The sequence below is a fragment of the Crocodylus siamensis genome, chromosome 7, assembly GCF_052110815.1.
Source record: "Crocodylus siamensis isolate JL-2025a chromosome 7, ASM5211081v1, whole genome shotgun sequence".
Lineage (NCBI taxonomy): Eukaryota > Metazoa > Chordata > Crocodylia > Crocodylidae > Crocodylus > Crocodylus siamensis.
The window spans coordinates 76,055,361-76,079,347 of record NC_143401.1 but is presented as its reverse complement, the minus strand read 5'-3'; the positions used below and the strand labels follow the sequence as shown (position 1 = coordinate 76,079,347).

The window sequence follows — 23,987 nt, the reverse complement described above, 5'->3', positions numbered from 1 at the left end:
ACAGCAGACTAAAGCACTCTAGGTTGAGCACTTTTTAAAATGTCTGTACCACATCCATCGCACGTTAAGCTAGATCACATTCTGCCTGCATCCCACTGGCCCCTTACTGGACAGCTAGCTAGCCTGAGGCAGAGCTTATGTGGCCCCACCCCCTTGGCTGTCACTGACCTGAGCCAGTGACAGCCTCTGACCTCAGCACTGCAGCTACCCCAGCCCTTCGCTGCGCTACAGTGCACCACTGCCCAGCCAAAGGAGCCATAGGAAAAAGGTCCAGCCTCTCTCTCCCCACTGCTTGAAGAGGGAGGCTCCCTTCCTCCCACCCCCAGTTCCCAGCATGGCCAAAAGACAGGCTGGCCAGTATCCTGTTGTAACTGCAGGCTGGGGTGAGGTATGGGAGGAGGGGGGTCCCATGCCATGTGAGGTCCCCACCCAGATTTCTGAGTTGGGACTCAGGGGGGCAGGCCAGGTCCACGCAGCAGAGGGAGCCCCTTCTCCCCACCCCTGGTCCCAGTGTGACCAAAAGCCAAGCCAAGCAGTCTCCTGCTGTAGCTGGTGGCTGCAGCTGTGAGGAGGCTTGGGGTGTGGGGAGCCACATAGACCCAGCTTGGCCCCGCCCCACAAGTCCTGATCCAGCAATGGGGGGGCAACCTTCACAGCAACAGAGCTCCCTGCCCCCACCCCTCCTCTGCCTGAGCCTCCTGACAACTGCAGCCAGCAGTTTCGGCTGCCCCAGGAACTGGGGGTGGAAGGGCGGCCAATCTGGCAGCCTCCTGGGAGGTGTGTGGGATGATCACCCAGCTGCTGGCCTCAGCCAGTGCAGGCAAACTCCCCCCACCCCTGCCCCATGACTGAACAGCGAATGTCTGTTGGGCTCACTTCCAATTGTGCTTTAAATAAAAAGCTGTTAGAATGCCTCTGCTAGAAGCTTTTGGAATACCTGTACGTAGCCCAGGTCTCCATGCCATGTTCCAGCTGCTCACTGGCTTCCAACACACACCACATCCCAGAGGTAAGACTATGTAGCTGCCTAAAAGTGATCCTGAATCTGAGCCAAAAACCTAAGCCAAAAACCTTATCCTTCTCAAGAACAACTTTAGGCTGATACTGCAAGTGTCAAAGTCTCAACCAGAATGCCATGGCCCCATGCCTTGACATCCTTTCAAGGGGAGTGCAGGGGCCACACAATGTTAAAACACTGTTATGTGTACAAACATGATTCACAAGATTAACCCGAAGGCCACATCCAGACAAGCAAGCACTGCAGGAGGCACGCCACAAATAAAAAAATGTTCCCTGCACTTCATATTTGCAGTGCAGACTCTAAATTTGATACCAGGAAATCCCAGTATCAAAAGAAAACACACTGGAAAAAAGAGGTGTAGGGCATGCTCATGCAGTGTGTACAAAGGCTACCAGGGGCTGGATCCCTCCAAGGAGAGGCACTAGTACCCAGCCAAAGAGCCTCTATGCCGGCTGCTTGCCCCTACTGCTCCAGCATGCTGCAGCTTGCTGGAGCATATAGAAGCAGGACAAGGCTAGAAGCAGCAGCTCAAATCAGGTTCTGACTCCAGTAAGCAGGGATGTGGTGGGGGGAGGGGGTCATGGGTGTGGAGTTTGTGGGAGAGGAGTGTAGGGAACATGAGGGGATGTGGGGTTTGTGAGTGGGAAACACGGGGGGGTGTAGGAGTGGAAGGGGCTTGAAGGCAGGGCACACCCCCACAGCCCCACCCTTCTTGCAGCACACAGCCCCCGGGGCTGGCATCAGGAGCCAGCCAGGTCGATGGGGTGCTCATGGCCCACTGCAGGCACAGACCTGTGGTGGCATGGCACTGCTTGAGACCTGGGGCCTGCACATGGTGAACGGAGCTGGTCTGGCCTTCTGGCATGTGCCTTCAGACAGGACTGGGACAACTCCTGCTGCCACCCAGGGCTCTCAGCACTGCATGCTGGAGCAAACGGACCCTGCCTAGCCCCTCCCAGATCATCAGCCAAGGGGAGCTAGAAGCTGGAGCCAGCACCTGTGCTGGCCCCAGAAGTATAAAAAGCTGTCTTGGTGCCAGCTGGACTGCTGAAGCAGCCTTAATCTAGAGTGGCCCCTGCTTCCTCTACCCACTGCAGCAGTCTGGTGGTGAGGGCTACTGCCTGGCTGTGACCTGCTGCCACCTGTGACAGTATCCTCTGCCTTGGATCCACAGCACTTGGTGCTCGCCCTGGATAGGCTTCTCTGCCAAGGTCTCACCACCTAGAAGAGATCCTGGTGTTCCTTGTTAACAACTGCAAATTCATTGATAAAAAAATGCCAAATTCTCTCATTGAGATACCCAAAATCTGTGTTCTTCTGCAATTAAAATGAAATAACACTATATAGACAGAGATTAAAAGGGGAATGTTTTATTGACATATTTGCAATTTTAAAGCAATTTGGAAGCCTACCAGTGCTTCTATCATCATAATAAAATTAATTCTAAATATCTTTACACTTTGGCATTTGCATTTGGTTTTTTATCATAAAAAAATCAGAGTTGCTTCTGCCTCTTTTGCTTGCCAGGATGTGGGTCAGTAAGCAGCACTGATATGCTGGTGCACTATGCCTACCCTTGCCCTTCACTCCCTACCCACAGCCTCACCAGTGTCCCTCACTCCTGACCCAAAACCCCTGACTACCCCACTAGCTCCCTCTCTCCCCTCCTTCTCTCCCTCCTGGCAGCAGCTACACCCCAGCACCAGAACATGAGTCCAGCTGCAGCTGTACCACCTTGCTGCTTTGTGGCTCTGAGCAGTGCCAGCCCTTGCTGTTCTGCTCCCTGAACCTGTGCCCAGGCCCCAGCGATGCTCTGTGATGTCAATGACCACAAGTACCCTCAGGCCAGGGCCTCATGTCCGAGCACTGGTGTTGGCACAGGGCAGGGATGTATCCCCTGCTGCCACAGCTCCCACTGGCAGGTCCTGTCCCATCCCGTCGTGCAGCTGAGCATGCAGGGTGTGAGACTTGTGAGGGATGTGGGGTATGGGGGTGTGGATGTAGTGGTTTGGAGTGGTGTGGGGTTTGTGCGTGGGTATGTGAGTGTGGCTTTCTGGGGGTAATTTGGGGAGGCAAGGTTTCTGGATGGATTGGGGGGGAGTTTGTATGGTGGTGGGGAGGACTGCTCAGGAGGGCTGGGTCCCCCAGACGGTGTACAGCCCACTGACCCCCAACCCCACTCTGCAGCAGCAGCAGCGGTTGGGGCACTCATACCCACTCCTAGCAGAAACCCCCAGCGGTACAGCACCACCTCAGACCCAGGGGCTGTACATGGTACATGGCACAGATGCAGACCACTGGCTTGCACAACATGCATGGGCTGCACCCTGGGGCTGAGCTGGGTCCTGCTTCCATATAAGCCATGTACCATTGGGCTGGGGCAGCTCCATGGAGGCAGGACCCAGCCTGGCCCAAGTGTATAAGGCCTCTGCATGTGGTGCTGGGAGCCCAGGTGACAGCAAAAGAATCCCAGTCCTGTCCAAGGATGCGAGCCAGCAGACTGGGCCCACGCCATGCGCAGGCCCCAGGTCTAAAGTGGTGCCATGCAGCCTTGCCCCACTTCTATTGAGGCAGCATGCTGGAGCAGCAGGGGCACAAGGCAGCCACAGAGATGCTCTGATGAGTGCCAGAGTGTCTCTCTGGAGGACCCAGCCTCTGGACCCTGCACTGCTTTTTCCCAGTGTCCCCAGTATCAAATTTAGAGTCCATGCTACAAATATGCAGCATGGGGAACATTGTTTTATTCTTAGTGTTCCTCTTGGGACATGTCAAACTGCTCTGAGGTGCCACAACAGGAACATGCTTGCTTATCTGGATGCTGCCATGGTGTCAAAAGCTTTCTGGCCTGCTGTGGGCTTCCTGACTACTTTGCAACAGAAGAATTGCTCTATTATTTTTCTGTACTAAAAAATAATTAGTGAAAGCTAAGAACTGGACTTTTTTAAGGGGTACCTCAAGTCTAAAAAAGGTTGAGGACCATGGTTCTAAGTTGATGCTCACTTAGGACCTCATATATCTTTAACAAATTATTTTTCTAGTGGTGTTTGAAGTGGGTCTTTTTGAAATTCAGGTTCATATTCCCATTTTTTCAATGATCTCTGTTCTGTTCTTGCATTCCACACACTACAAGTACGTCTTAGTCTACATTGCAAGCATTTTGAGCAGAGTTTGGTTATTTGACTCCATTTGCGTTAAGCTTGGTACTATGGAAACAACTGAAGGCCATTTATTTGTGCAATATAAATAAATAATTAAAATAAATCAACCACAAAAAAGAAAAGAAAAGAAGAAGAGAATGGAAACTATCCAAATAGTCTACATGGGGTTTTTTTAAATAAATCTTTCCTGTGATACAAAGTTATATTAGGCAGAAGACCTTTTACTATATTTTCAATATTTTAGTTATCATGTTAAAAGTCTCTGATGAACAAGTTTAAGCACTGCACGGACAAGGCTACCTGCTGAGACATGCTAAAGGTACCTATCATACCATGTCAAGTTGACAGGCATCATATGTTTCTGATTATATTTAGTATTTTAAAATTAACTTTTTTTAGTTTAATTTATTGTATATGTAATATGGATAAAATATTATTTATTTAGACTAAAAGTTCACTATTTGTAGTTCTATTTACTAATGAGAATCAAAATATGATAAAAATCCCTAACTCTTTTCATGCAATTGTGAAACTGTTGGACAGAACTATTTATAGATTTGGGCCACAAGCAGGAGTTCATTTTAGTGGTGAAAATTTTCAATTGCTAGAAATGTTTCAGGAGAGGAAGCAGTACAAGCATTCAGCCTGCAATCACTCCCTCTTCCCTGCCTCTCATGCCTTCCCAAGACTACTTGATCATGGTCTAGAGCAGTGATTCCCAAACTCTGACACATTGCGCAACACCAGTTTAAAACGATACAACCTTAAGTACCACCAGCACATTTTTCAGTTCATCCCTAAGTACCAATAGCAAATTTTTGTCATATAAAGCAATTATAATAAATCTGTTAATGCATACCGCTGACAGGTTATCTGCGTATCACTGGTACAAACTGGTAAACAAACCCCACACCACACCATCTCATACCACAGATTGGGAACCGGTGGTCTAGCGAGATCATGAGGAACAGCTGCTACTCCATTCCTCCCATTTCCAGGGATCCCAGTCAACTGGAGGGAGAGAAGTAATTGCTCTCCATGCAATTTCTCCAGACTGAGGTGATCCTGGTCTGAGGAACGCATGGAAGTCTTTCCCCCTACTTAGCTCCTCCTAGGAGTGGAAGGAGGCAAGCAGCTGCCGTTCCTCATGACCTCTCCAGATCTGGGTGACTCTGGCCTTGGGAATGTGTTCTCCCAAGATGGAGACCTGAGCACAGCCTAGGAAGCATACTCAAGCCTGCTCTAATCCATCAACTCTGCCTAATTGCTAATCTCTACTATGTCTAAGCAGGTGGGGCTTGTTTTGTTAGCAGTGCTCCCAGGGCTGGAAGAGGGACCATCTAAACATGCACTGTGGGGTTCAAATTGTTTAACAACAGCCACTAAAGCTGGTGGACTAATGCTGTCTCACATGTGATGGACCTCTAACTTTTCCTAAGCCTGACCCAATTCAAATACTTGGGGTCAAAAAAACAAAGATTAGCCTGTGTGTCCTCAGTAGAACAATTTAGGTGCAGTTTTCAGTTTAGCTCAATAAGCACTAGACAAAAATAAAGAGGACAGGGGGTAGCAAGGAGTCATTTGCATCTAATCATCCTTGGGTCAGTTCTCTAAATGCCTTTCAACCATGTTTTTCCCTATAGAGAATTGCTTTCCCATAATATTTTATTTATTTATGCAATTTATTTGCCACCCTTTCCAATAAGAGCCCAGGGCACCTTACAGCAACAGAAACAGAACTTAAAAGGTCTACATGATTCAATAAAACAAAATTGCAAAATAAAATAAAACAGGGACCAACTAAACAACATCTTGGCCTAGATGCCTGCCAAAACAGAAAGGTTTTAGCCAAGAAGATAATTTAGCAAAGAATTCACTAGTAGAAATTTTCACACAAACAAACAAACAATGAATTTCAAGTGCACACAGAAGAATTTTAAAAGAAACTGAATTTTGTATCTGCAGGGATAATGTCAGAAATCGTTTTTAAGTGTTACGAACATTCAGCTATCAGACCAAGACATGCAGTGTTATTTCTGTGACCAACAAGAGCAGTTTGAATATGCAGAATTTACTACCCACTCACAAAACATCCATAGATCAACACACACATTTGAATAGTTTAAAAGAAATACCACTGAAAAACTCGTAATGTGTCCATTTCAAGTTCATTGAAAACCTGATGTATGCAGGGGACAGAAGGGTAGGCAGAGAACAGTAAAAGGGAAAGCTTACGAGAAGATTCCTGATTACAGCTTCTAAATCTGAAATAGTTTAGCAGGCAGAGCAGTGCCAGTAGCAATTCAGACTTTCCCACACAGCCATGCTTTTCCTATGTGTGTTAGCCCTACTGTGGAGCAATCACCGCTAGTGATAAGAATGACATTCAGTCTCCATCCATGCCCATTGAGTCCTTGGCCTCTCTGCCATCCAGTACCTCTGATTTTTTATTAATTTTTTTAGTGAGGGAAGAAATGACAGAGGCTGCCTTTTTTGTTAATAGTATGAATGGTTTCCTCAGGTTGTCAGGCAGCAATGACACTCTGCTGTTCCTCAGGGCGTGTTATTGTGATAGATAATACCCTAGTGACAGAGGCCAAAGCAAAAACCACAGCAGTGGAGCTGGTAGCATGCTCCCTTAACTCAGACTTAGTTGATAAATCAGGAGAACATGCACTGTCTGATAGCCATAGGAGTGGCTTTGGCCATTAACTCTCTCTTTTAGTGTTAAAACTTTTTTTTTTACTGCAAAAGGTCTAAAGAAAGCAAGAGAAAGGAATGAGCAGTTGCTGTCAGAAGCGAAGTTTTCTTTTTCTTTTTAAATTTAAGATTTAGATATTTGTTCATGCCTCCTTTGCTACTAAGTTAAGGACAAGAATGTATTAATTGCAAAAGAAGCAGGACCATTATAATTAAGACTGAAAAAACAGTTTCTGTAGACACCTCTTATTTTCAATTGACTTCCAACTTGCTGAAATAGTCTCGTTTCGGGCTGCAATCCTGCATACTTATAGTGATTCTATTCCATTTGTTAAGGGTCTAAGTGGAGTTAGGTGCCTAAGAGCAATTCTATTCCACCCTTTCCAAGTCCTGAAAATCCATTAAGGCATCTATTTTTGTAATACATCATCTTCTGACCCACAAGACTGAGTAAAAAAAAAAGCAGTGAGGAGGACCTGAACTGGGTGGAACATAATTACATTTAGGATGTGTGTACACATGTTGGTATAGTGATGTTACTGAGCTGTGATTTAGTACTTCTTTTTGAAGTTCTAAATCATGATGGAATAACAGCCCATCCTGCACTGTGCACTAAGGCTGTGCAAAGATTCAGTCACCAATTCGATTTGGTGGAGATTCGGCCCAATTCAGCGGCCAAATCTCTGATTCCAAATCAAATCAGGAGATGCTTTAATCTCTCCGAATCACATGGGAACCCTCCAAATCGATTCAGAGAGATTATGAAAGATTCAATGATCCAGACTGTTTTTTCTACATACCTCAAGGTACCATGTGGCTCACGTATGCTGAGATGCTGGGGCAGATGGAGCGTCTCATGGGAGCACAGCGGGGTGGACCCAGCATGGGAGCAGTTGGCAGTGGACCCAGAAGTGGACCAGAAGCACTTCCATTCCACTGCCGGGTCCACTACGGAGCACGCGGAGGACCTACCCTCTCCCCGCCCAGTTCAGCGACTGGTGCCTCCTGGGTTTGGGGGGACATCTGGGGTCCCCCTGTGACTGATCACTGAGCTGGGTTAGTGCAGGAGGGGTTCCCCACAGGCTTGGCAGTGAACCTGGGCACTTCTGGACCACTTCTGGGTTTGCTGCTGAGCACTTGGGGGGGGGACCCCCCCTCACGCTCCTATGAGAAATTCCATCCACTCAACCATCACAGCATTCATGAGCTATACCTAGTACCCTGAAGCATATAGAAAAAACATTTAAAGCTGTGTCTATGGCCAAATCACTGATTCTCCAAATCAGTATCATATCTTCACATTTGGATTCATTCGAATTGAATCAGGACAGTGATCCAAATCAACTAATCGAATCACTGTCCCTGATTTGGGCCAAATCTGAATCCAAATTGAATACAGCCCATTTTGCACACCCCTACTGTGCACACTGCACATCATTATTTTTAGCAGCTACTTCACCGTAGCAGTGCACTATAATGGGGGGAGCACATCGCTGCGACGAAGTAGTCACTGGTAATATGTAGACCCCATGGACTCTACATCACCATAGCATGTTGCTACAGCACCTAAATCCACTTGCATGTTTAACAGGTGAGATAAAATCTGACTGTAACACTCCTGCTTATCCAACACTGGGATTTTTTTTGAGTGTCTGCCAAGTTAGGCCTCTCCTGAAACTCACCAGCCATGACTTTGATGATAACAAAATGAGTAAGTGTGGTTCAGTGTTGTTAATACAGAGGTCCCACTTGGGGTACTCACGGATCCAAGAGCAGCTGACAAAGGGGGCTCCCCCTTCCCTACACTCCCAGCTACATGCCAGCTGTCAATGTTGAGCTGATCGAATATGATGCAGGATTCTGGCCTGATCCGGATTTTGTCTGAGGCAATCCTGACAGCACTTCCTGGCCTTATCAGGATTGCTAGCTTGCCTTTTGCAAGGGGTTAACCTTTGGGTTAAGTCCCAGTTTTAGGATTCAGGGTGTCCTGGTCCATCCTTCCAACAAAATAAAGGGAAAAAAACAAAAAATGAAAGAAACAAAGAGAAACCTATGCCCTGGAGGGTTGCCCCTATTCTGGCTAATGCCCTTTTTAGCCTGCAGGCAACTCTCCCAGCTCCCCAAGGATGCTGGATCAGTTGATTGATTGAAGCTTCACTTCCTTGCCTCAGGTTCATGAAGCCTACTCAGCTCCATACAAACTGAGCCCCAGAGGTTCTGACACCTCACTGCCTAGGTGTCCCAAGTCTGCCTCCATCTCGGCCATAGTTAGCCCAGAGGCAGACTATCCTTTCTTCTCCCCAGCACTCCAGGTGTCTTTTAAATTCCCCACGGTGGTGCCGGTGGCTGATGTCATCAGCCTAGTGCCATGCAACTTGATTGACAGCTAGATTTTAAACCACAGTGGCAGTGGCAGTGGCAGTGGCAGTGCTGTGCTTCATCATGGCTCTGTCACTTCCAGCCCATGAGGTAGGTTTTCTGTTTTGTTGGGGGCTTACTCAGCCTATTCAGGGTTCCTAGGGTTGCTTGTGGGGCTTCTTTGGCCCCTTTCATTACACTGGCCCTTAGCCTGAAGGTGAAGAGTTTGAGAAAGTTTAAATATAACTGGCCCAATGGTTTGAGTGAAAAGCAAATAGGGAAAAAATGTAATTAGTATATCAAATTTAAAAAGTGACTTTTTCAATTTGTTAAATACAAATATACAAGAAATAGCTGAGGCCATTTAGCCTGAAATTACTCCCAGATCATTTTTTTCTAGAATAAGAAGTGATTTATAAATTTATGAGTATTTCAGAACTGTTTACCAAGTAAGCTGATTAAGGACTAAACCAGGCTTGGGATTATTATAGCCATGATTGAAACACAGTAAAGAGTAAAAACTAGATCACCCTTGCATGGCATCACAACTGCATATTATTATTCAGAAGAGCACCGATCCACCTTTCCCAATGTAGTACGTAACTCAACAATGTTAAAATCATGGACCACTTGCTTTTCCATTTCCAACAAAGGAGGAAGCTGTGCGGTGCATTCCTTGGTTACATTCACTCAAGTTGTTGTTTGTCTGTTGTAGATGTACATGACTATTTACCTAGTTTTATTCCTGTGGTACATTATATGCACAGCCCCTTAACATGGGTTTCATACTAAGTACAAAATCTAGTTCTAACTATAGCTACGCTGTTCATTTAGTTGCAAACATTTTAGCTCCAGATTGCACACAGTTAGTGCATCTACCCAAGATGCTTTACTCAAGATTAGAGCTAATTACTGCACAGTAAACACCACCGTCTACATGTGCAGAAACTTACTAGGTACATCTACACAAGATGCTTTACTGAACAATAGGCCTGTGCAAGGTGGCTAGTATTCACTTTGGATTTGGCCAGTTCAGGGAACAGTGATTAGATTCTGTGATTTGAATCACTGTCCTGAATCAATTCAAATCACTGTCGCTGAATCAGCCCAATCTCTGAATCGAACAGTCCCCATCCCCTGCCCACTCTCCCAACCCCATCAAGGGCTGCCCCACCTGGCCCCAGTGTTCCAACATTAAAAAAAAAAGCACCCCACATTCACTGGCTCCTGCCAAGTGGGGTGGCGATCCCTGCTGCCCTCCACTGACCTGTGCTGCATGGGGGGGTCCTGATGGCTGCTACAGCAGTCGGTGAGTATGGGGCTTTTCTTTCCTTTTTTTTTTTAAAGTGCCAGGATGCTGGGGCCAGGCAGGGCAGCCATTAATGGGGCTGGGAGAGCAGCAGGGGCCAGGAGGCACTCAGGGGAGCAGCAGAAGCAGGCAGAGGATGGGGCCTGGTGGGGGTCCCCCATGGTCCTGTCCCCCCTCCTCCAGCCCCCCCCACCCTCTACTTACCGGTACAGAGTCTGGGTCCAGCTCCCTGTGACAGTGAGTGGGACTGCCCAAATCTCCTCCAAAGCTTTTCTGAATTGATTTGGAGGCTTCAAATCAATTCAGACCTTTTTATTGGTCTCCCAATTTGATTCAGATTTTGAGATTTGGCCACTGAATTGGGCCAAATCTCCTCCAAATTGAATCGGTGATCAAAGCTTCAAATGCCCCTACTGCACAGTAATGTAGTTTACTATGCAGTAAACATGTGCGCCTACATGTGCACACACTTACTGCGCAGTAAACCTCACTAATTATGAGTAAATTTGCTACCTGCAGATGCAAGTAACAAATTTACTTGCAATTCCTTATTGTGCAGTGGTGCTTGGGTAGAGACCTGACTGGGAGCAAATCTGGTTCCAGTCAGGTGGCCATCAGAGGGCAGGAGATTGCTCCCTGCTCCCAGGAGTGGCCTGCTGTGCAGGCGGGTTCTGCCACCAGAGTCCAGGTGGGGACTATGATCCCCTGCTCTAACAAAAGGGAGCTGCAAGTCATCTGCTTCGAGATTGCAATCTGGGAGTGGGGGCTGGGAGATCCTTATCTCCCAGTCCCCACTTCCCCATTGTAATCGGGGAGCAGGGGGCTTAGAGATCCTTTTCTCCCAGAGCCAGTTCTGTGACCATGGGGCCGACACTGACAGATACTTATCTCCGAGTGCCAACTTCATGTGCCCATTTCCAGCCCTGTGACCATGAAGCTGGTGCTGGGAGCTTCCTGCTGGCAGAAGCTGGGGAGCCTGTTCCCTGCCCAGCTCCATGATTATGGAGCTGGATGGGGAACAGCCTCCCTAGCGTGGTCCCCGCCCAGCTCTGTGATCATGGAGCTGAGTGGGGAACAGGTTCCCCAGCCCCTGCCCCATGATCTGTTGATTGAAATGTGGGATCTAACTTCTAGTTGCCCCACTGATGGAGAGGGGCAGAAGGCTAGGACCTGCCCTTCCTCTGCAGCTCTTTCCAACTCCCCTACCCCTGATAGGGGAGCCAGGGCCAGGAGTTCTCTGCTGCCGGGGCAAGGAGACATTGTCCCCACCCCAGCAGCAGGCAGCCCCTCTGGGGCAGGGTGCAATGTTCCAGCCCTGGCCAGGAGACAGGTGTGTCCTAGCCCAGTGCTCCCTGCCAGGCCCTGGCCTAGCACCCAGGGGGACCTACAGCTCCCCCTGGTGGTGGTAGAGGCCTATTGCAGGACCCCAGGAAGTGTGAGCTGTTTGCTGCTATTAGCAGCAAAACTATTCTCACATCCCTGAATGTGCAGACGCTTGCCCAGTTTATTTGCATGTGTAGATGTGTCACTGTATCTAAAATAATCTGGTGAAATTAATATTATGTGAGGATGTTCTGATGCTTGGTGATAAGTTCCTACAGAGTTCCTGAACTTCAGAAGACTGGAATTCTTCTTCCCCTCCTTAAGCATCTAAGTAAGCTTTACCTTTGCCCCTCAAAAATATAACTCTTTAATATCTGCACTCCTGAAGAGTTTAGGAGCTCTGCTGAAACTTACTTTCTCTCTCAGACTGAACATACTCAGTTTTTTTAACCTGTCCACATCTGGCTTGTATTCTAACGTCTTTATCATTTTTATTTTGAGCCCTAGATCTTCTCCAGTTTCTCTACAACCTTTTTACAATGGTGCTCCCAGAACCTGACACATTTCTGCAGCTGAAGCCATTTCAGCAGTGCTATGCAATGGGTAGGCAGTACTAACATGCTATACCAAGCACGTTTTTATAACTGCAACTAATGTGCTGTATCACCAAGGTTTCAAACACCAGGTTTCAGGAAACAAGCAAGGTAAGTTTTTTTCTTCTTATTTCACACCAATAACCAACTGACGGGTCATCATTACTTGAAGTAATTGAGAAATTAAAGTAATGCCCAATTTACTAAGTTTAAAACATTATTGAGAATAAATGGCTTTGCCGTTAATGCAAAGTGATATTGTTAGTGCATGAAATCAGCATGCAAAGTGCTTAGAACTTAAAAATACAACAACATACCGGTTGTTCATTTTGTGTTAAGATTTCTGTGCATTTTTGCTTTCAGTGTGGCTTGTGATGTTATATATAATATAGTGGAAATGAAACCCATGCCTAATATGCTTAACTTCTGAAGTTAATATGAAAAACACAGGCTGGACTCTCTAATTGATGCTGTTCTGTGCAATTTGATGTGTGTTGCAGAAACAGGAACAAAAAATTCTGTTCAGGGGCATCCAAAACAAGTCTGTATTAAGTATACTTTTTCCTAGTGCCCCAACCAGAAGAAATTTGAATGAGACAGCAAATAAATAAAAAACAATCCCAAACCCTATAATAGAAACAATCCCAGAATGAGAGACTGACAACACTGATGTAAGCAATCAGTGGATGAGGATTTTGTCCATACAGCTTGACTAATACATTTCACTCCTAAGCTTTGATATGCCCATTACTTGAATCTGGGCTTCTCTAGAGAAAAGTACTAATCATGTTGAATGGCCAGTTTTGTGATGTTATATCTTTTTATTAACAAGAAAGCTGTGCTCAAAACTTTTACAAAGCCTACTTTGAAAATCTAGTATCAGTGAAATAAAGAGTCTACACAGAGCAACACTTAATAAACACTTAATCATTTTCCTATGAAAATAACAGTACTTTCATATAAGGTAAAGGTTTAGAGAGTGTTGGGAGATGATTTTCACATATACAGTTGAAGCTCCCCCCATTCATTTATGCTAACCTCTAATCATGAGAGGTACATGGTTATTTCATGATCTTGGGTTGATTCCAATCATGACAAAAAGGTGGCACAAGGACTTGGAAGTTTAGGGGAGTGGGGAAAAAAAGGCTCTGCAGCTAGTGGAAAGTGTGCACTCCAATTTACTGTAGCTGACCCACTGCAGGAATTAGGGCAAGAGACCAACATAATTGAGGTGGATATCCAAAACTGCTAATATTCTGAGCTACAAGAGAAAAATGGGGAAAAGATTATATGAATATTTAATTCTGTAGAAATATTTCAGAAAAAGGAAACTTTTGATGCCAGCTTTTCAAACAAGTTGCAGGTTACTTGACTGAATGATTTGTTTGGACTTTCACACACTTTACACAATCACTTGTAACTCACTTTTATTCAGATTCTTTCCATCTATACATATTTTATGCATATCAGCTCTATCATACATATAGAAATGACAAAATTTACATACACAAATATTGGGCAGAAATTACATATGCAAGTGTCTAGGTGCACAAATTTGGGTGCATACAAAAAGAAGCTACATTTTGAATATGTGTCCCTTGTTGCCTGAAGGGAAAAAAGTCAGTGGCAAGTTTAGAATAGATTGTTTTAGTAATATAGCTTAGAAGACTCATATGCATTTCAGTATAAAATATTTGTTCTTGGATTCAAATTACCGGAAGCAAATATTGACTATTATTTCTTAATTGTTTTTAATTATTTATTTTGAATATTTTGATACTCAAGTAAATTAATGCTAAAGCATTTCTCTGTTTGTGCCAAATCAGTGCTTCCCAGTAGGAAGTTAGTCCATCTTTGCAAGCAAGCTTTCATTCTCAGTAGGCAGTCCATTTCTGTAGAGTGCCATTAAGTTAATTTCAAAAAGAACCAGTAAAGGTATATGGAGCAGGCAGTAATAGCATGGAAAATATCCAAAATTACTAGACCCCAGCAACAGAACTTAGATGCCATTTTCATGCACTAATAATTTGTAGTTTACATATTGAAGGTAACTATAAACTGACTACTTTCTTGGTTAAGTCTTGCAGGTAATTGCAAATACATTGTTAGCTGCCTACCTTTTAACATTTGAAAATAGTCTTTTAAAAAAAATCCTATTTATGAATCATTATCAAAAGCAATACAGAGATTCTATGTCACCCAGATTCCTTAATTTAATTGTAAGCAAAATGTGAAAGTATATAGAGCGGATTTTAAGGCAAGTTTATATAGCTGGAGATTTAAAAGTGCCGCTTAACATTGCAATCAGATTAGTTAAATTACTGTCCTAGGAATGCATGATTTGTGAATATTGCCATACACCCTTAGGTACATACAAGAAAAATAAAATTTTCCAAACCAGAAGAGCCTTCTAAATATTATTATTTATTTTAGTTCAGAAATAAATTTATGGACAAAATAAAACATATCCAACAGTATTACTTCTAAGAGGATTCCTTCCTTCTAAGGAATTCTATATTTTCACTTCAATTTTATCTCCAACAGCTACTATTTGGACTGCTTTCATAAAATACCCGTTGGTATAAATCCCTGCAGCAAACAGATCAATTTAAACAGGAGGAGGCTGAAAAAAGGAATCTTTCACTATTCATGAAGGATATTGATATTCTACCATTCAAAACAATTTTTATTGTTCAGCCTAGTTTTGAAGAGATCATTTAGGACAAAACAAATATCTTGGACCTGGTCTACAGCAGGTGTAAATTGGTACATTTCAAAATAAGTCAGAGCAGATCTAGAGGGCTGGAAAAGAGAAAGTAAGGGCCTAGTGTTCCATCTAATGCAGGCAATGGGAAGAGTCCTCTTGATTCCCATTATCTTTGGATGAGGTTTTCTGCAATAAGTTTGCTACAACAGCTTTCACATACAAAGAAAATAGTACAGGTTAATGTAAGAAAATCCTGTCAAACATTTCCAACAGCCAAGATTCACAAGTCATATTTGCATAAACTAGCTAGTATTAGTTCTGTTTCTATGATTATACAACCAATATTGTGTGATTCCTATATTAAGTTCTTCTATAAGATGCATGGAATATATAGCACTATTTTAACCTATGCATGTGTTTCTCTGCTAAAAATACACGGGAACCTACTCTTCATTCTTATAACTATTGTCAATGACAGGACTTCTCACTCCTTCTCATAGAGAGAAGAACGATTTTTTCTGAGAAGGTTGTGAACCAAGATCAACATTTAAATGTATTTCTTCGCTGTCCTCTGCAGATCCCACTGGGACCTTTAGCACCTTGATTCTTATAAGGAATTCAAGTGAAAAACTGTCTCAGGCCAGCAGCAAAGATGATCGCTCAATTATTTAAAAGAAAAGCTAGAAGAGTGTGTGAGAAAGTAAGCTCATTACTTGTAGAATGAGCTCACTTTCGACCTACGTAACGTAACTATGGATTTGTCTGTGGACTCTGTTGCCAAATAGTTCTGATGGCTGACATAGAACTGGAGTGGTGTTACAGCAAAATCAGGCCAACTAGTTTAGTTGGAAAATGGGGAGCTTTTTTGTTGTTGTTTGAATCCAAGAAGTAGTTGCTAACTTGACAAAATACAGAAACGTCTTCTAAAACTCATTAGCATATCACTGGCCCATAAACGATGTCCACTAAGAAGATTTCAGACAGAATTATAATAATCCGATATGGTTATCCACTAGAAATCTGATGAGAAGTGACAAAATAAAACTTTACCCTCCCCATGTTGGGGGAAATAGCTTGCTGGACTTGGTCCTTGCCTGGTGAGGGATCTGTGGGTACTTGATCACCTGGGCAACAGTGATCATCGCCTGCTGGAATTTACTATTCAGCACAGGGTGGTGAAAGGAAGCAGTAAGGCAAAAGTCCTCAACTTCAGGAGGGCTGACTTCAATGAACTAAGAAGATTAGTAGGAGAAGCATTGGGGTGTCAGAGTTTCAATGAGATGGGAGTCCAAGACGGGTGGTTATTCCACAAGGAGACGATCCTCCAAGCTCAAACGGAGTCAGTCCCAATACGCACCAAGGGGGACAGGAGTGCTAAAAAAAACCCATAGCTCAGCAAAGGCATATAGGAATGCCTGAGGGCAAAAAAGGAAGCGTACAAACAGTGGAAGCAAGGGGCTATCACCAAGGAGGATTACACCTCTGTTGCTCATGATTGCAGGGAGGCTGTTAGGAAGGCTGAGGCAGAGATGGAGCTAGGGCTAGTGACCAGAATTAGGGATAATAAAAAGTCCTTTTTCAAATACATAGGCAGTAAGAAGAAGGCACTGGGTAACACAGGGCCTCTACAGGACAGGCTTGGCAATCCGGTGATTTGCAGCAAACTAAAAAGCTGACCTCTTTAATGAATTCTTTGACTTCATATTCCTGAACAGGGAACAGGACATTTCCCCAACTAGGATAACAGACGGACCCAGGGGAGGCACCACCATGCCTAGGGTAAGGGACGACCTAGTTAGGGAACTTTTGGAGTGGCTGGACATGTTTAAACGAGTAGGTCCAGATGCTCTTCACTTGAGGGTGCTGAGGGAATTGGCGGGGGTCATAGCAGGGCCCCTGGCATGTCTGTATGAGCACTCATGGGGCTCTGGCCAGGTACCAAAGGATTGGAAAAGGGCCAATGTGGTCCCCATTTTCAAAAAATGGAGGAAGGAGGACCCAGGAAACTATATGCCCATTAGTCTTACCTTGGTCCTGGAGAAGCTCTTTGAGAAAATTATCCAGGAGCACATCTGCAAGGGACCGGCAGGGGAGATTATGCTTAGAAGCAACCAACATAGGTTCATTAGGGGCAGGTCCTGTCAGACCAACCTGGTGGCCTTCTACGACCAGGTCACAAAATCCTTAGACACATGTGTTGCAGTACACGTAGTCTTTCTGGACTTTAGGAAGGCCTTTGACACTGTCTTTCACCCCATTCTCATTAAAAAATTAGGCAACTGTGGCATCAATGCCTACACAATCAAATGGGTCACAAATTGGCTGGAGGGCTGCACCCAGATAGTGGTGGTGGATGGGTCATTTTTGACCTGAAGGGATGTGGGCAGTGGGGTCACCCAGGGCTCAGTCCTCGGCCCTGCACTGTTCAACATCTTCATCAGTGATTTAGATGAGGGGGTGAAAAGCACTTTGTTCAAATTTGTGGATGACACTAAGATGTGGGGAGAAGTGGGCACGATAGAAGGGAAGGACAGGCTACAACTAGACATGGACAGGTTACAGGGGTGGGCGGATGAGAACAGGATGTGATTTAATACTGACAAGATGCAAGATACTGCACCTAGGGAGAAAGAACCAGGAGCATACCTACAGGCTGGGAAACTCTTTTAAAAAAATAAAAGAGAAATCAGAGGTTCTCATTTCCCCACCCCACCCAGGCTCATTCTCATTCTGCACAGAGGCAGAAAAGGATCTTGGAGTCATTATTGATTCCAAGATGAACATGGTCCACCAATGTGAGGACGTGGTCAGTAAGGCTAACTGCACCTTGTTATGCATCCACTGATACATCATGAGCAGGTCCAAGGGGGTGATCCTCCCCCTCTATGCGACATTGGTCAGGCCACAGTTGGAGTACTGCATCCAGTTCTGGGCGTCGCACTTCAGGAGGGATGTGGCCAACATTGAGAGGGTCTAGAGGAGGGCCACTTGCATGATCAGAGGGGCAGCAGGGCAGGCCCTACAAGGAGAAGCTATGGGATCTGAACGTGTTCAGCCTCCACAAGAGAAAGCTGAGAGGAAATTTGCTGGCCATCTATAAACTTACCAGGGGGACCAGTGGGGAATGGGAGAGTCCCTGTTCCCCCGAGCACTACTAGGAGTAACTAGGAATAACAGCCACAAGTTGACTGAGAGTAGGTTCAGGCTAGACATCAGGAAGCACTACTTCACAGTCAGGGAGACTAGGATCTGGAACCAACTTCCAAGGGAAGCGGTGCTCACTCCTACCCTGGGGATCTTCAAAAGGAGGCTAGATAATCACCTAGCTGGGGTCATTTAACCCCAGCATTCTTTCCTGCCCATGGCAGGGGGTCAGATTTGATGATCTGCTCAGGTCCCTTCCGACCCTACCAAATATGAAACTATCTGCAAGGATCTAGCAGGGGATGTAATGCTCAGGGAAACTAAAATGGGTTCACTGAGGGTAGATCCTGCCTGACTGACTTGGTTTCCTTTTATGATCAGGTCACAAAATCCCTGGATGAGGGCATCGAGGTGGATGTCGTCTTCCTGGACTTTAAGAAGGCCATTGACACTGTTTCCTACCACATTCTCTTAAAAAAAAACAAACTAGGTAACTGCAGCATTGCTGCCTACATAGTCAGATGGGTGACAAATTGGCTAGATGGTCACACCCAGAGAGTGGTGGTGGATGGGTAATTTTCGACCTGGAGGGATGTGGGCAATGGAGTCTCCCAGGGCTCAGTCATGGGGCCTGTACTGTTCAATATCTTTATCAGTGATCTGGATGTGGAAAGCATGCTGTCCAAATTCACTGATGACACCAAGATGTGGGGTAAGGTGGGCTCACTGGAGGGGAGGGACAGAATCCAGCTAGTTCTAAACAAGTTACAGAGGTGGGCGGATGAGAATAGGATGGAATTCAACGAAGACAAGTGCAAGGTACCAGCAACACACCTATAGGCTGGGGAACACCCCTCTTGTCAAAACAGTGGTAGAAAAGGGATCTTGGAGTCATTGTTGACTCCAGGATGAACATGAACCGCCAATGCGAGGAAGTAGTCAGTAAGGCTAACCACACCTTGTTGTGAATCTACAGATGCATCACAAGTAGGTCCAGGGAGATAATCCTTCCCCTCTGTGTGGCACTGGTCAGGCTACAATTGGAGGACTGCATCCAGTTCTGGGTGCCGCGCTTCAAGAGGGATGTGGCTAGCTTTGAGAAGGTTCAGAGGAGGGCCACTCACATGGTCAAGGGGCAACGGGTCAGGCCCTATAAAGAGAGGCTAAAGGGCCTGAATCTATTCAGCCTCCACAAGAGAAGGCTGAGAGGGGATCTGGTGGCCATTTACAAACTTACCAGGGGGGACTAGCATAAATTGGGTGAGGCTCTGTTCCCCCAGGCACCACCGGGGGTTACTAGGAATAACAGCCACAAATTGTTAAAGAGAAGGTTTGGGCTGACATCAGGAGACATTACTTTACAGTTAGGGCTGCCAGGCTCTGGAATGGACTCCCAAGGGAGGTGGTGCTCTCTCCTATCTTGAGGGTCTTCAAGAGGAGGCTGGACAGATATTTGGCTGGGCTGTTATGACCCTGGCACTTGTTCCTGCCCGGAGCAGGGGGTCGGACCTGATGATCTCTTTAGGTTCCTTCCAACCCTAAGAACTATGAAACTACGAATGTTTTAACTAAAAAGCCTAGCAATATTGGGCTTTTAGACACATATCTTTTAGTTCTCGGGTGCACCGGAGTTCCGCCGCTTCGGAACAGATTCAATTAAAGCACCTCCAAGGTGTTTTAGTTCAAAAGCACAGCACTGTTGGCTTAGAAATGGTATTTAAAGGTTTTTTGGGGGGGAATTGGCTTATGGGTATAGATCTATGCATTATAAGGGTTCCAGATGGGCAGCAGGGGTTAACTGATTTGTAAGAGCCTGGATTTCACACGCCATATCCATGTAGCCCTGGAAGCAGACAGGCTGTCTAGCATGAGGAGGCCAAGTGATGGACACAGCCTGAGAATTGAGGCGGGGATGCCATAACATGAGATCACAGCCTTCAAGGCAGACAGGTTGTCTAACACAACAAGGACACAGCCTGAGAACTGAGTATGTACCATACTGCCCATAACACAAGATAAGTGGCACCAGCTACAAGGCCCCAGAGCAGCAAGGGGGATGAGTCCTGGTTTTGGGGGAAGAAACCAAATTAGGGGAAGTCCTGGAAGGCTATGTGGACATGTGACTACACGAAGGAACCAACCAGAGATAGCCACAGATGAGTCATCACAGGGGAAGGAGAATACAAAAGCAGAGACTTGAAATTAACAAATGGTCCCTCATTGTTCCTCCTTCTCTTCCTTTCTGTCCCTTTCTGTCCCATCCAGGTTCCTCCTTGTCCCCAAAAGGGGTCCCTATCCCCATCCCTGTCCCCTGGGAAGGGTCCCCAAGGCCACCATGGACTGAGGGCATACCAGCAGCCTGTCTCCTGCACCCCACTGGAGGGGGTTGTGGACCTCAGCATCCCCACTCCAGACCACTGACATGCCATGCTGACACCTAAGAGAGACAACCTCAGAGTGGAGCCTGCTTCCTGACTAGTTTTACTTTGACTCTGATGACAGCCCTAGGATCGGTCGATGTATAGAATTGATTTGTATTGCTTCTTTTCTGTTATCACTGTGTATCAATACATTTGCTATTATCAAATAGAAAGGTCATGGTCAGTCTGGGGGTGGGTCTGCCTGCCCCGAACAAGGTATCTGGACCCTAAATCCAGAGCCAACAACCATCATTGTTTTCCTTGCGTGGATGTGCATTTTCACCACTTATACATCTGCAAGCATCACAGTGCTGGGTGCTTTTCAAAGCACCTGGTGCTGCAGTGCTTGCACGTGTAAAACATCACATTGTTTTGTTGTGGGCCAAAGTCTCATACAATGAATCTGATATGTAGAAACTGTTCTTCTGTATCACAGTCTTGGAGAATTCACTTGAGGTTTCTAAAGGAAAATAGGAGAATTTTTCAAAATGATTCAGGTGCTCTTTAGGCTCCTACTTAAGGCAAAATTCTATTCCATCTCTCAAGACCATCAGAGAAGTGCTTTCTTAGGGACAGAGGGGAAGGCACACAGAATCTGTTTCCCCCAGCTTACAACCAGGTACAAAACACCTTGACTGCACTTGGATACTACAATCAATAGGATTTGGTAATGGTTGTGGACTTCTCTGTGAAAAGTGTTATCTAGTATGCCTACCTCATTTGTGGAACCTCTGGCCAAGCCTGGTCATGCATTCTAGGCTCACCCAGAACAGCTCTCCATGCTACCAGGGGGAAAAAAGTTATGTGGCTACAGAATTCCCCCAGCAGCTTTCATTGATGGCAGATTCCTGCACCATGGAATCACACAACCTTCCTGCCACACATTTAGCTTTTCATGGCCACAAGTATTGGTCTTTGGTGATATAATTGCTATCACAATGTCTACAGCCAATATTAACAAGACACTTTTGTGCTCATAAACCAGTCCAATTTCCAGGATCAGTTTTATTATTCTCTTTTTATTGCACAGTTTGAGCGAGAGATCATAGGATAGCTTTGAGATATTATTCTTAGGTACTCCCTCCTTCCACCACATGCATCTTCCTCCACTGTACCAAAGGGGGAAAAAAGAGTCTGTAGTGCAAAAGGCAGCTGGTGTAAACAGGACAGACTACATCTTGCTGAAAATGTACAAAATAGATTTTGGGGTAAAAGATGTAAAGATTATGAACAGAAGCACTAACTCATATCCCTCCCATAGGGATGCCCTGTAGGCAGTGGAGGAAATGTAGTAAGTACAACTAAAATTGGATTTAATAATTGCCACTAATAAAGGGGCAAGCCTATATGGCAATTTACTGTGCTGTCGGCAAAATGAATTGCTCCAGGCACATTAACAGCATATTAGATAACACATATACAGTAAGTAAATTATGATTAAAATAACTATATAATAAATACCATGTATGCTATACTACAGTAACTCCTTTTAAAATCATTTAGATACCTCTCCTTGTGATAATGTGCATTGTCCTACATGATTTTGTTTTTAAATCAACTGCAATAAACATATTTCTTATTCTATAAAATGTTTGATTGGTCTTTTTATTTTTTCAATTGGTAAATGAAAGCATGATGTCATACAGCAGCATTAAGTACTATTAAACAGACCATAACTAACATTAGCTGTATAAATTATACATAAGCTGACACTTTTATGCACTTTGTGAAGAATTGCTTCATGGATTATCCAATCTTTTCCAAAACAAGTTCCAACGAATAACATCACTGGTTATGTTTCATAGCTACAAATTGGTAACTGAATTAGCATTCATTTATTAAGTTTACATAGAGAACTCTTCACGTTCAAATACTTTAGATTATAATTTATTTTTAGCTGAGGCATAATTTTTCATGTCGTATTTTTGCCAAAGTCAATATAACTTGAGCCAAACTCTGTTCCCACTTCTCCACTTATGCCCTCCTATTCTTGGCTACTAACCTAGATGTGTCTTTTCTAGCTGAGAAGGTAAACAGATGGGTTTTGTTCATCAAACCAATCTTCACCAACATTCTGATTTTCACATTATTTTTCACTTGTTTATAATATCAAGTTTATGCACTTGCCCATGCACATAAAAAGGACATTTCATCTAAGAGGGTAAGATCTTTGCAGAAGTCACTTATACGTCAAAATAAAAATGTCTAGAGAGTGATTGTGACAGTATCAGGATTTAAGGTATCACAGATGTGTAGTGATAGAAGTTATAATTTAAAAATTCTCTCTAAGAAGATTACCGAGGTTGGAAATTGAAAGATGGCCCCCAGGTCAGGTCAGTTAGTGAAAGAGAAGACAAAGGCTGGATCCAGAAGTGGAGGCACATGTGGTTTGTAGCACTGCAGACCTCTCTGCAGTGCCACAAACTGCACAAGATGCACTTTAATCAGTCTGTGGTGCTGCTAATTTGCAGCAGCAGAGAAAAATTTGCTTCCACAATTTCCCAAGTCAGCCCAAGGTTGCTTGCTCCCCTGTCTCAAGACACACTGCACCCCAGGCAGCCAAGGAGTAGCTGGCTGGGGCACAGGGGCTCCACAGCTGATGGCTGCTTGCTCCCCCATCTCCATATGCCATTCTCTGGCGAAGCACAGGGTGTCTCAGCGCAGAGGATGGCTAGCCCCTGCTGAGACACCCTGTGGCCCAGTCAGCCACAGCCACATGGAGCAGCGGGGCAATGTGTCCTGCTGCAAAGCACACAGGCAGGGACATGCACTATGGCACAAAGTATGGCACAAATTTGTGTTGCTGCAAAAGTACACCCCTGCTCATGTGGATCTGGCCAAAGGGTCTTCCGAGTTTGCTTACTGCTCCACAAATAAAGTTTATTGTATGATTCTTCTTATTCTGATATGCCTATATTTTTTACACCCAGTGACCACATCTACACATGTGCTTTAATGCAGAGTAGACTAATTAGCTGCAGAGTAGAGCATCACTTTCTACACATGTGATGGTATCAGGTCACAGTAAGCTAATTAACTCTGCCATAAGATAGTACTGTTGGGAACAGTACTGTTTTATGGTGGAGGAATTAACTGCGATTAAATGTGCATAGAGATGCTAATAATAGGTATAAATTATGCCCAATCAGCCCAGGCAGCTGAGGGCCAGACTCCAGCCTACTGTCTAGGCACACCTTTGTGCCCCAGCCAGCCCCTCCATCACCCAAAGCCACCACCCGGAACCCAAGGCAGAG

At 45.0% G+C, this 23,987-nt stretch overlaps 2 long non-coding RNA genes across 3 annotated transcripts in view; one reads left to right on the top strand and one right to left on the bottom strand.

Moving 5' to 3' along the window:
- Positions 1 to 23,987, bottom strand: part of LOC149859988 (uncharacterized) — a 96,719-nt gene that overhangs the window by 32,534 nt on the left and 40,198 nt on the right. The window lies entirely within an intron of this gene.
- Positions 12,055 to 22,313, top strand: LOC149859989 (uncharacterized). Of its 2 annotated transcripts, XR_016443529.1 has the most exons (5): positions 12,055 to 12,200; positions 12,371 to 12,573; positions 16,885 to 16,948; positions 18,695 to 18,803; positions 20,579 to 22,313. It is a non-coding gene; the product is annotated as an uncharacterized LOC149859989 (long non-coding RNA). The 2 variants fall into 2 exon arrangements; XR_016443528.1 differs by lacking the exon at positions 12,055 to 12,200 and having other exon boundaries at positions 12,212 to 12,573.